General features: G+C 46.8%; 1 protein-coding gene across 13 annotated transcripts in view; it reads right to left on the bottom strand.

The window, feature by feature from the left end:
• SLC37A3 (solute carrier family 37 member 3) overlaps window positions 1–8491 on the bottom strand; it is a 100857-nt gene extending 92366 nt beyond the window's left edge. For 9 of the 13 annotated variants that reach the window (XR_010140626.1, XM_063725516.1, XM_063725514.1 and 6 more), the window contains exon 1: window positions 8357–8491. The gene's annotated coding sequence lies outside the window, so the exon portion shown is untranslated. 13 annotated transcript variants of the gene reach the window in all.
• Between the last annotated feature and the right edge of the window lie 4915 nt (window positions 8492–13406).

Here is a 13406-nt window from a genome sequence, read left to right on the forward strand (position 1 = left end):
GGTGACAGAGGAAGATCCTGCCTCAAAAAACAAAACAAAACAAAAAAACCCAACTGTCTCGTATTAGGAACTCTCTGAAGAAAGTCTACTGCAGAGTGGGCAGGGGCGTGGTCAGCAGGAAAAGAGATGACATACATGAAGCCACCACACACCCACTCTGCCCCATTCATCTCATCTGCCCAGTCTTCCCACACACCCACCCCCAGCCCTTTTGACCATGCTCTCTGGAAACAGAGATACACGGTTAGCAAGCCCCGTATACTTGCTCTCTGGAAACCTAGTTACATGGTTAGCAGGCACCATATCCTCACAAGACTCCAGGCGCTCCCAATACCTTCACTTCCCCTAAGGCCTTTCAAGAGGAGCAGTCTTCCCTCCCCCAACCTACATGCCTCAAGGACACAAGGGGTCCATGTTCTCTTTGTTCCCCAAGGCCGTTTCTGGACCACTGTCTTCCTGCCAAGACCCCAGCTTCTTTGAAACTCACACCTTGGGGCTCTATAGCCTGCTGTTCCCCATAGATGTCAGGGACTGATCTCCCCCGCACTCCTGTGGCATGGTCACCCAACCTCCATCCCCACCACCAGGTGGATAAGATCCCTCCTGGGCCTCTCAGTTCCGGTTCTCTTCACCACCACCCTTCTCCTCCATCCCCCAATAAAAAACCCACACAAGGCTGAAGCCTGGTAGCCGGATTTCAAACCTCCTACTTCCTTTCCTTGCAGATCACTTACCTGAATATACCACACCTCAACGGTCATTTGACCTCAACAAGGCTCCCAATTCAGTAGCCTCGTTTTTACCTTATCCATCCCCCTCCTGTCCCCACTTCCTGCCTTACCAATTTAGAATCTACAGTGCCCTTCCTTGTCTCTGTCCTCCTCCTTCCCTGCACCAAAGCAGCTGAGTTTTGCCACAGAAAAATCACTCAAGCAGGCTGATTTCACTTTTTAGATTGAAACCACAAACCTCAAAGGGCATGCAACACTGCCCAGCAAGCCTACTACACTTCCTAGTAATTTTGCTTTCTCAACCTGTGACAGCGATTTCACACTTCTCTTTTTAAACTTCCAACATCGTCCTCTCCTCCTTCCTCTGGTATCATACCTTTATGTCAACAATTCCCAGATTCATTGCTCTAACTTAGACCCTCCAGGATCCAAATGACCAATTAATATCCCTCCAAAATCTAAAACAGAACTCTTAGGCCAGGCACAGTGGCTCACGCCTGTAATCCCAGCACTTTGGGAGGCCAAGGCAGGAAGATCACTTGAGATCAGGAGCTCGAGGCCATCCTGGCCAACATAGTGAAACTCCGTCTCTACTAAAAACACAAAAATTAGCCGGTTGTGGCGGCATGCGCCTTGTAATCCCAGCTACTTGGGAGGCTGAGGCAGGAGAATCACTTGAACCCAGGAGGCAGAGGTTGCAGTGAGCCGAGATCAGGCCACTGCACTCCAGTCTGGGCAACAGAGTGAGACTCCATTTCAAAAAAATAAACAATAAGATAAAACACAACTCTTCATTTCTCCCTCCAAATCTATCCCTCCCCTGTGGAGTTCTAATTAGAGAAAAAGGAGTCAGGCTGGTGGGATCAGGGGAAACCAAAAAGAATAAGCAGATAAACTATAAGCCTGCCTTTCTTCGTGGCCCAGGACATATATCCCTCCTGTGCAAGTAACTCACAATCTTCCTGCACCCAGTAATCACCAGACACTCAGCCGACAGAAACATGCAAGTTAGCTCACTGCAACCTTATCATTATCTGTACTGCACAAAGCCCTCTTCAGCACACAGCACCATCCTATAAAATCTCCAGCAAGCCTTTATCTCTTTGCAGTCAGCTCCTCTTTTGCTGACCTGCCTGTTGCTTCTTTGCAAACATACTCTCAGACCTTCTCTAATAAATATGCCTTTCTATACCTATAACTGTCTTGGTAAATTCTTCTCACCACCTACACCACCAGCCCAGATAGTCACTGATCACCTGCAACATTTTGGTGGCCTGTACGGGAAACTCGCCTTATGGAAAACCCTCTCCCCTCCCTTTCTCTTTCCCAACTTGGAACTCTTAGTGGACAGCATCTAAGCAGGAAGATAACTGAAGGTCCTGGCTGAAGCTATACTCCAATGGGACTGAAAGGTGTCCGTGTAACCTCCACCAGCCCAGATAGTCGCTAATCACCTGCAACATCCCTTGGTATTCCCCATCTCAGCAAAGGTACTGCCATTCCTTACAGTCAACCAAGGTAACTATGAGGTAGCCTATACTTCTTTTCCCTTAACTTCTACATCCAACCCATTACTAAATCCAGTCCTTTTCACCTCCAAAATATATCCCAAATCCCAACCTCCAGATGGATAAGCTCACTCCCCAGCCTCTCAGTTCTGGTCCTCTTCACCGCCACCCTCTGCTCTCCATCCTCACTGCCCCGCCCTAAGATAAACCACCAGTAGCATCTCCTACCTGCCTACCTCGACAGCTTCTGCTTAAAACTCTTTACTGCCTTCCCAAGACTGAGATAAAAACACAGATTCTTTGCCACAGCCTTCAAAGCCTGTCTAACCTCTGCAGGTAAATAGGATGCTTAGGGCTGGGGAGGGACAGGGCTGACAGATGGGTTGGTACAGATGGAGGAGGAGCCTGCCTGAGCCAGTATCTAAACTGCAGAGGTTGGGTTTTGTTTTATTTCATTACTTTTCAACTGGTATTATATGCCTAAGATATAAAACTCAAAAGGTATAGCTGGGTGCAGTGGCTCATGCCTGTAATCTCATCACTTTGGGAGGCTGAGGTAGGCAGATCACCTGAGGTCAGGAGTTTGAGACCAGCCGGGCCAACATGGGGAAACTATGTCTCTACTAAAAATACAAAAATTATCCAGAAGCAGTGGCGTGCGCCTGTAATCCCAGCTACTCAGGAGGCTGAAGCAGGAGAATCGCTTGAACCCAGGAGTTGGAGGTTGCAGTGAGCTGAGATCGCGCCACTGTACTCCAGCCTGGGTGACAGAGCAAGACTCCATCCCAAAAAAGAAAAAAAACTCAAAGGATACAACTCCCTCCTGTGTCCTCAGTCCACCCTGATCTCCTAACCAGTTTCTTTCACGTCTTCTTTCTTTCCTTCAGGGGCACAATCTGTGCCTCTGCACACATACCAGGCAGAGCCCCCAAGATCACACATGCAAACACACAGCACACACTATCTGTTGTGCATTTTCTTCACTTACCAGAGGTTGGAGGTCCATCCATATCAGCACCCGCAGAGCTGAACACGTGCGCCGTCCTCCCTGACATGAACGAGTCTTTAGATATTTAACCAGTCCCCCACTGGGCAGCTGGGTGGTTCCCAATCCTTTGCCAGGCCACCTGGTGAGGATCTAGCCTGTCTCCTTTCTGCTGTGCCCACCTACCTCCCACACTCACCACCACCATCTCCCCACACCAAATCCCTCTCCTGTCCCTGAACCCATCAAGCCTCCTCCTGCTTCGGGCTTTGTGTTTATTGTTCCACAAGAGAAGTGCTTTTGTCCTGCTTCTTGGCAAATGGCTTGCTCCTTCCTTTTCTTGGCTAGTCAATGAAATGTTACCCCCTAGAGTGAGCTCCCTGATCACCCTGTCTAAAATGGTCTCCCCTGGTTACTACCTCTCTCATCTCTTTCGCCATTTCTTTCCTTCAAAGCATCTCTCCCAATTATCTGGTTTAATTGTTTCCATGTCTACTGTTCATCTGTAAGCTCCATAAAAGCAGTGGCTCTCTCTGTCCTGAGTCTCACAGCTACATCCACAGGACCCAGCAGAGCACTGAGAATGATCAATAAATATTTTTTGGGCTGGGCGCGATGGCTCACACTTGTAATCTCAACACTTTGGGAGGCCAAGGCAGACAGATGGCTTGAGCACATGAGTTCGGAACCAGCCTGAGCAATATGGTAAAACCCTGTCTCTACAAAAAATACAAAAATCAGCAGGGCATGCTGGTGCACACCTGTAGTCCCAGCTACTCGAGAGGTGGAGGCGGGAGGATCACTTGAACCTGGTAGGTGGAGACTGAAGTGAGCCAAGGTTGCACCATTGCACTCCAGCCTGGGCAACAGAGGGAGATCCCATATCAAAAAAAAAGTTTTTTTTGAATCAATGAATTGGTTGACTGACAGCAGAACACTGAATGCTTACAAAGTACTAGGCACCATGCTAGGTACCTACCATGCATTACTGCATTTAGTTCTCTCAGTGTTTTACAGATGAGAAAACAGATATTAGAAAGTAATCTCTAGGTCTGGTCCAGTGGCTCATGCCTATAATCCCAGCACTTTGGGAGGCCAAGGTGGGAGGATCACTTAAGCTTAAGAGTTTAAGACCAACCTTGGCAACATAGGGAGGCCCCATCTCTACAAAAAATACAAAAATTAGCCAGTTGTGGTGGTGGACACCTGTGGCCCCACCTACTTGGGAGGCTGAGGTGGGAGGGTTACTTGAGCCCGGGAGGCTGGGGCAGCAGTGAGCCATGACTGCACCACTGCACTCCAGCCTGGGCGACACAGCGAGACTCCATCTCAAAAAAAAAATTTTTTTTTGGAGACAGGGTCTCGCTCTGTCGCCCAGGCTGGAGGGCAGTGGCGTGATCTTGGCTCACTGCAACCTCCGCCTCCCAGGTTCAAGCGATTCTTCTGCCTCAGCCTCTTAAGTAGCTGGGACTACAGGCATGCACCACCACGTCCAGCTAATTTTTGTATTTTTAGTAGAGACAGGGTTTCACCATATTGGCAAGGCTGTTCTCGAACTCCTGACCTCGTGATCCACCCGCCTCAGCCTCCCAAAGTGCTGGGATTACAGGTGTGAGCCACTGTGCTCGGCCCTCAAAAAATTTTTTAAAAAAGAAAGCAATCTCACTCAAACGATGGAGTGCACATTCCAACTCAGACCTAATTCTAGATCCTATGTTATATCATTTAAGGGTAAAGGTTAAAATAGAAAATACTCCAAGCTGGGTAAAATAAAATAGTTAGAACTATCACACCCTTCATGCATTAAAAAAGAGCTATAAAGCTGGGCACCGTGGCTCATGCCTGTAATCTGAGCATTTTGGGAGGCCAAGGCGGGTGGATCACGAGGTCAGGAGTTCAAGACCAGCCTGGCCAAGATGGTGAAACCCCGTCTCTACTAAAAATACAAAAATTAGCCAGGCGTGGTGGCAGGCACCTATAATCCCAGCTACTTGGGAGGCTGAGGCAGAGAATTGCTTGAACTCGGGAGGCGGAGGCTGCAGTGAGCTGAGATGGTGCCACTGCACTCCAGTCTTGGTGACAAAGCGAGACTCCATCTCAAATTAAAAAAAAAAAAAGACACTATAAAAAAATAAAAATAGGCTGAGTGTGGTGGCTCACGCCTGTAATCCCAGCACTTTGGGAGGCTAAGGCAGGTGGATCATTTGAGGTCAGGAGTTCTAGACTACCCTGGCAAATATGGCGAAACCCTGTCTCTACTAAAAACACAAATATTGGCCAGGTGTGGTCGTGGATGCCTGTAATCCCAGCTACTTGGGAGGCTGAAACAGGAGAATTGCTTGAACCCAGGAGGCGGAGGTTGCAGTGAACCGAGATCCCCCTACTGCTCTCCAACCTGGGCAACAAAGCAAGACTCCACCTCAAATAATAAATAAATAAATAAATAAAAGAACTAGCACACCTAAACTCAGAGGTATATACCAAGGATGGGGAAAAAAAACAACTTACTGGTAAGAGTGGTTCTCTTACACACTCAAAGGAGAGAGGCATTAGATGGGCAATTACTCACCTCCCAGACTTCAGTTTTTATGTCTGCACAGTAAAAAGATTATGTGTATTCAAAGTGTAAAGAAGAATGTGGGAAATTATTAAATGGATAGTTGAGTTCACCATTTTTACAGTATTGTATATGTTGCAGTTTAGCATCTCAATGCTCACACTCATACAACTATCTTTTTTTTTTTTTTTTTTTCCTTCAGAGACAGGGTCTCACTCTGTTACCCAGGCTGGAGTGCAGTGGCGTGATCATAGTTCACTGCAGCTTCAATCTCCTACCTAGGTTTAAGTGATCCTCCTGCCTCAGCCTCCAAAGTTGCTGGGACTACAGGTGGGCACCATCATACCTGGCTAATTTTCTTAGTTTTTGTAGAGACAGGGTCTTGCTATGTTAACCAGTCTGATCTTGAATTCCTGGCCTTAAGAGATAGATCCTCCTGCCTCAGCCTCCTGCCTCAAAGGCCTAGGATTATGGGCATGAGCCACTGCACCCAGACACAAGTATCTTTTTTATCCCACATTATCTCATATGAAGCCATTTACTTGTACCTCATAAATCCTTTTTATTCATAATTCATCCATCTTCCTGTAATTTTTCTTTCTTCTTAAATTATCTCATTACCACAGGCATAAAATACTTGGCATTTATCTGTAAATATCTCTCATTTTATTCCAGGGTTTCCAAAACCACATTCTTCCTCCCTGTTTTTGGACATGTTCCAAAGACAACCAGTTTTCAAGACAAAAATCTTTCCCTCTTCTACACAAAGGATTTATAATCAAGTTAATGGTCACTGCAGTGACATGACATTAACACTGATGAACAGAGAACAAATCAGAACATTAAACAATGAACAAGGCAGTTGATCCTGACAACTAGAAAGCAGCAAGATACTGTTGACTTAACTTTTATAAAAGTATTATTTCCGGGTCATCTTCTTAGGCAGAGACTGGAAATCAAAGACTAATAGAAGAATGGTGTCATTCAAGACACAAGCCAGGTATGGAATCTAAGACCCTCCACTTAAGTAGCTTCTCTGAATCTCAATTTCTTTTCTTTCTTTCTTTTTTTTTTTTTCTGTTTGACAGAGTCTGAGGCCGGGCGCAGTGGCTCACGCCTGTAATTCCAGCGCTTTAGGAGGCCGAGGCAGGCGGACTACGAGGTCAGGAGATCCAGACCATCATGGCCAATATGGTGAAACCCCGTCTCTACTAAAAATACAAAAATTAGCCCGGCGTGGTGGCGAGCGCCTGTAGTCCCAGCTACTTGGGAAGCTCAGGCAGGAGAATCACTTGAACCCGGGAGGCGGAGGCTGCAGTGAGCCGAGATGGTGCCACTGCACTCTAGCCTGGGCGACAAGAGCAAAAACTCACTCTCAAAAAAAAAAAAAGACAGAGTCTGGCTGTGTCGCCCAGGCTGGAGTGCAGTGGTGTGATCTCGGCTCACTGCAGCCTCCGCCTCCCAGGTTCAAGCAATTCTCCTGCCTCAGCCTCCCGAGTAGCTGGGATTACAGGCATGCGCCACCACGCCCAGCTAATTTTTGTATTTTTAGTAGAGACGGGGTTTCACTATGTTGGCCAGGCTGGTCTTGAACTCCTGACCTCAAGGGATCCACAGGCCTCGGCCTCCCAAAGTGCTGGGATTACAGGCATGAGACACTGCGCCCAACCCGAAGCTCAATTTCCTCATGTATTAATTAAACGAGATAATTTATATGGAGTTCTTAGTATAGAGCCTAGTATCCAAGAAACATCAAACAAACTGAAAAGAAATCATTTAAGCACCAAAGCACTGAAGACATTCCCTTCAACAACTATTATATATATTTATGTATGTATAAATTTGTGTAAAGGTAGAAATAAACCGGTGGACAAAAAGATAACAACTGAATGATTTTGCTCACCCCAGGAATCACTCCTCCCTATAAACTTTTCAGTAAGAGTTACCACGAGATAGCCTACCATCTTACATTTCAAGAAAACACTAAAAACTCCGGGGACACATTCCCATTATCTCCCGTCAAAACTGAGAATAAACAGAACACACCCTGCGAAGAAGAATAGGGAGAGAATGACGAATAATTTGACCAAATTCTTTGATTGAGTTCATGCTAGTTACCAGAAGACAAAACCAGTCACTCCACTGAGACCCCGCTTCTTCTCTGACCTCTATACATCCTTTCCAAAGAGCTTCCTTCCCCACCTACCTGAAAAGCATCCCCTCTCCCCTGGTCCGAACGACAAGCCCTTTTCTGATCAAGTCAGAATCTCCCAGACCCACTGCTGGAGGACAGGCGAGCGAGGAGCACAAAAGCCGCCGCCGCGTGGATCAGGGCCGGGCCGCAGGGTCCCCCGGGGGTCCTTCTCCTCCCCATCCTCCCCATCGCAGCCTCCCCGTGACCGCCGGGACCCCAGGCCCGGGCCCAGGGAGGAGAAAGAGGGGGCGAGCGGCCGACCCACCCAAGGGGGGCCGCCACCTACATCTCCCCACCGCCCTCCCGACCCGGGAAGCCCCTCGGATTGGACCCGCCCCCGCCCCAGCAGGTCTTCGGCCCCACGCATCACGGCTCGCGCACCCGAGATCCGCAGTGGTCGCCGCTCTCCAGCCGCAGCTCCGCTCGCCGGGTCTGCTGGGCTCCGCTGCCCGCCTCCCCCGCCGCCAGCTCACCCCTGGCGCCGCGGCCAGGGTTTCCGGACGCCCACGTGACCCTCCCGTCCCGGGGCACGCTGGGAGTTGTAGTCCCGCGGCGCGGCCTCACCTGCCGGCGCGGAGGAGGGCGAGGAGGGCGGAGGCTGGGAGCGTAGAGAACTCTGCTGCTGCGGACCTGGCCAGTAATGTTAGCTGCAAAAGACGAGAGGTAGAGAGAAGAAATGGTATGTGGAGAACTGGTGCATCCCTTTTTTTTTTTTTCTTTCAAAAAAGCGGTATTCGGTCTTTGTTTTTATAAAAAGTAACATGCTGCTAAGTGTGCTACTGACCTGCCTAAATTTTAGGTGTCTAATTAAATGCAGGCCGGGCACATTGGGCTCACGCCTGTAATCCAACACTTTAGGAGGTCGAGAAGGGAGGATCACTTGAACCCAGTAGTTCAAGACCAACCTTAGCAACATAGCCAGACCCCATCTCTACAAAAAATTTTAAAATTAGCCAGGAGTAGTGGCATGTGCCTGTGGTCCCTGCTACTGGGGCGACCGAGGTGCGAGGATCGCTTGAGCCCAAAAGTTTGAGGCTGGCAGCTGTGATCGCTCCACTGCACCAGCCTGGGCAACAGAACGAGACCCTGCCTCCAAAAAAAAAAAAAAAAAATCCAACACAAGTGGCTCATACCTGTAATCCTAACACTTTGGGAGGCCGAAGTAGGAGCATCATTTGAGAACAAGAGTTTGAGACCAGCCTGGGCAAGATAGTGAGAGCCGCCCACCCCCCCACCACCACCACCACCGTCGCCGCCGTTTCTTAAATAAAGGGAAAAAATACAGACATCTGTTCGAATTTTAAAGGAAAAAAAACTTCTCTTAACCCAGAAAATCTCCACAACAACCATTACATACCTGTTCTCAAGATAAACAATCACTAGTCTTCAAATAACAGAACTTGACAACACCTTTTGTCAAACATAGTTCCTCCTTACTTAATAGTAGTAATTGGGGAGACCACTCATGTTGGCTTTATCCAGAAGCAAAACAAACTTCGCATAACTTTTTGTTGTTGTTGTTCGTTTTTTAAACTTCGCATATCTTTTTGTTTGTTTTTTGTTTTTGAGACGGAGTCTTGCTCTGTGGCCCAGGCTGGAATGCAGTGGCGTGATCTCAGCTCACTGCAAGCTCCCCCTCCCGGGTTCAAGGGATTCTCCTGCCTCAGCCTCACAAATAGCTGGGACTACAGGCCCCACCACCACGCCTGGCTAATTTTTTTGTATTTTAGTAGAGACGGGGTTTCACCGTGTTAGCCAGGATGGTCTCGATCTCCTGACCTCGTGATCTGCCCGCCTCGGCGTCCCAAAGTTCTGGGATTACAGGTGTGAGCCACCGCGCCTGGCTAAACTTCGCATATCTTTATAGCAGGAGGTAGTTTTACAAATTGGAGCAAGGCGCCCATGTCCACTAAGTCTCTTACCCTCCTGTAGGAACTGGGAGATACAGGCACTAACTCCACGTCTGCATTTCAAAAAGATGACCCCCAAGTCCTTGAGGATACATTTCTGACTTGTGATACTGGCAAGAGGCTCATTTCGCCGTTATAAAGATTTGTATACATTTGAAAAGGACAGAGAAAGAAATTTTGAAGGAAAAGAGAGAAGGCTGAGAAGTCTCTTTATTTTCAGCAGAGGAATTAAGCCTGTTATTTTTCATTTTTATTTGCCCTTATACAGTGGTAGTTTTGTCTCTAGGCATCCAAGGAGAAATATGATGTCAGGGTGAGCAAAAATAAATGAGCCAAATATGTTACTTTTATTTTTAAAAATATATTGTGAATCGTTTATTTTTCAGTCTAAAAAAGGAAGCAAATTCTGACACACACTACAACATAGATGAACCTTAAAAAACATTATGCTAAGTGAAATAAGTCAGACATAAAAGGACCAGTACAGTACAATTCCACTTATATGAGGTAGCCGGAACAGTCAAATTCATAGAGTCAGAAAGTAGCATGGTGTTTGCCCATGGCTGGAGGGAAGGGGAAATGAGAAATTGTTGTTTAATGGCTACGGAGTTTCCATTTGGGATGACAAAAAGGTCCTGGAGATGAATGGTGATGTTAGTTGCACAACGATGTATTTAATGCCATTGAATTGTACACTTACAAATGGTTAAAATGGTAAATATATATACATAGAGGGAAATACATACTTTTTTGTGTTATATTTACATATGGGTGTATACATATGTGTGTGTGTGTACTATCAAGTGTATAACCTGTGTCACCACCACTCAGGGCTAAAATGCCTTGTTAGCCACGTGGTGGTGTGTACCTGTAATCCCAGCTACTAGGGAGGTTGAGGCAGGAGGATCACTTCAGCCTCACCTTTGGAGGCTGCAGTGAGCTATGATCGTACCACTGCGCTCCAGCCTGGGTGACAGAGGGAGACCCAGTCTCTTAAAAATGAAAAAAAAGTGTATATATATATATATATATATACACACACACATTTATACACATGAATGCCTTCTTTCCTGTAGCCCAAGCTATGCTCTCTGTATTTATAGTGACCTTGGTGGAGAGGGTCGGGTGGTAGACAGAGGCAAGATCTCTCTTCCCTTGACTTCCAAAACCATCAGGATATTTAAATATTTGTAACATTTGTTTTCTACCTGCAGATGTTCTCCAAGTGCTCAGTGGGTCTGAGTCAGGTGACTTTTTTTTTAAACAGTAACCAGCTTGGGTGCGGTGGCTCACCCCTATAATCCTAGCACTTTGGAAGGCCGAGGCAGGTAGATCACCTGAGGTCAGGAGTTCCAGACCAGCCTGGCCAACATAGTGAAACCCCGTCTCTACTAAAAATACAAAAATTAGCTGGACATGGTGGCGGGTGCCTGTAATCCCAACTACTTGGGAGGCTGAGGCAGGAGAATTGCTTGAACCCGGGAGGTGGAGGTTGCAGTGAGCCAAGATCGCACCATTGCACTCCAGCCTGAGTGACAAAAGCTAAACCTTATCTCAAAAAAAAAAAAAAAAGTAACCATTACCAGAAGAAAGACAACATTTGGACACTTAACTTCATGACATTGACACCTAACAGGTTTTATTTCCTGATCACACATTTGGGGCGAATCTTTACCTACGCTGGATTACCACGTTGGGCTGGTGGTTCTCACCCTGCAGCAATATTTGGCAGAGTCTTTTGTTTGCTTGCTATACCTGCCAGTGTTGAGTTTATCTCACCCAGAAGACAGTATCCTGAAAATGGATATGTAACTGGAATTTTGGGTAAGACATGTATTTTCAAATTTATCTGAAGACATCATAGAAGTAATGTTCTTGGACAGTGAATAAATTGCCCCTTATTTCAGTGCTTCTCAAACATTGCGGACCCCAGCCTACAGTTAAAAAGCCATTTCAGGCCGGGCATGGTGGCCCACGCCTGTTATCCCAGAACCTTGGGAGGCTGATGTGGGAGGATTGCTTGATCCCAGGAGTTCAAGATCATTCTGGGTAACAAAGTGAGGAACTGGCTCTACAAAAAAAAGAAATAAATAGCTGGGCATGATGGTGCACACCTGTAGTCCCAGATATACAGGAGGCTGAGGCAGGAAGATTGCTTGAGCCCAGGAGGTTGAGGCTGCAGTGAGCCATGATGGTGCCACTGCACTTCAGCCTGGGAGACAGAGCGAGACCCTGTCTCAAAAAAAACATTTTTTTTTACATCACCCTGTACAATAGGCACGTGTACAACTGACCCAAAAATTTTGCAAAACAGTAGTCACTGTTACTACACAAGATACATTCTGAAGTTGTTTCCTAATCCCTTCTTGTGAAAATGCTGGTTGCAATCCACAAGGATTGATTTCATGACTCATTTATAGGTCTCAGCCCACAGTTTGGAAACAGGACACCAATGTAAATATTTTATCAAACAGGGTGTCTCTGTTTCAATTTTGCTTATTGTGTCTATAACGCCATTTAACTGCGTACATATCACATCCTGTGTAGTGGAGAAAATCTGGTCCCTGTGATAGGCATTGAGAGGCAGTTACTGTTCTAGACTCTGGGGAAAAAAATAGTAAGGAAAATTCACCTCAGTTTTATGCTTCTACTGCCACCATCTGGGACTGATAAACTTGAGGTTTTCTGGACATTAACCTTTGCTCTATGGTAGAATTTTTGAGGGAGCGAGGCAGACATTTTTTTTCAGCTTTTTCTTCTCATATACCTTCAAAGTTCTTTTAGTTTTGTTTTTGCCTCCTTCTCTTTGCATCATCTCCTTTCTCTGACTCCTCACAAAGAGATATTCAGATCTACAAAACAAAGACTTAAATTACTTACAATCTGGCCAGGCACGGTGGTTTCATGCCTTGTAATCCCGGCACTTTGGGAAGCCAAGGCAGGAGGATCACTTGAGCCCAGGAGTTTCTTTTCTTTTTTCTTTTTTTTTGAGACGGAGTCTCACTCTGTCACCCAGGCTGGAGTGCAGTGGCATGACCTTGGCTCACTGCAACCTCCACCTCCCAGGCTCAAGCGATTCTCCTGCCAGAGTAGCTGGGATTATAGACTCACCACCACACCTGGCTAATTTTTATATTTTTAGTAGAGATGGGGTTTTGCCATGTTGGCCAGGCTGATCTCGAACTCCTGACCTCAAGTGATCTGCCCGCCTCAGCCTCCCAAAGTGCTGGGATCACAGGCATGAGCCACCACACCTGGCCAAACCCAGGAGTTTCAAACCACCATGGGCAACATAGGGAGATCCCATCTCTAAAAAAAATAAATAATTAGTGGGGCATGGTGGTGTATGACTGTAGTCCCAGCTACTTGGGAGGCTGAAGTGGGAGGCTTCCTTGAGCCTGGGATGTTGTGGCTGCAGTGAGCCATGATCACGCCTGTGCACTCCAGCCTGGACCACAGAGCAAGACCCTGTATCTAAAAAATATGTATATATAAAAAATAAAATAAATTACTTAAGATCT

Source organism: Pongo abelii, chromosome 6 (genome assembly GCF_028885655.2).
Source record: "Pongo abelii isolate AG06213 chromosome 6, NHGRI_mPonAbe1-v2.0_pri, whole genome shotgun sequence".
Taxonomy (NCBI): Eukaryota; Metazoa; Chordata; class Mammalia; order Primates; family Hominidae; genus Pongo; species Pongo abelii.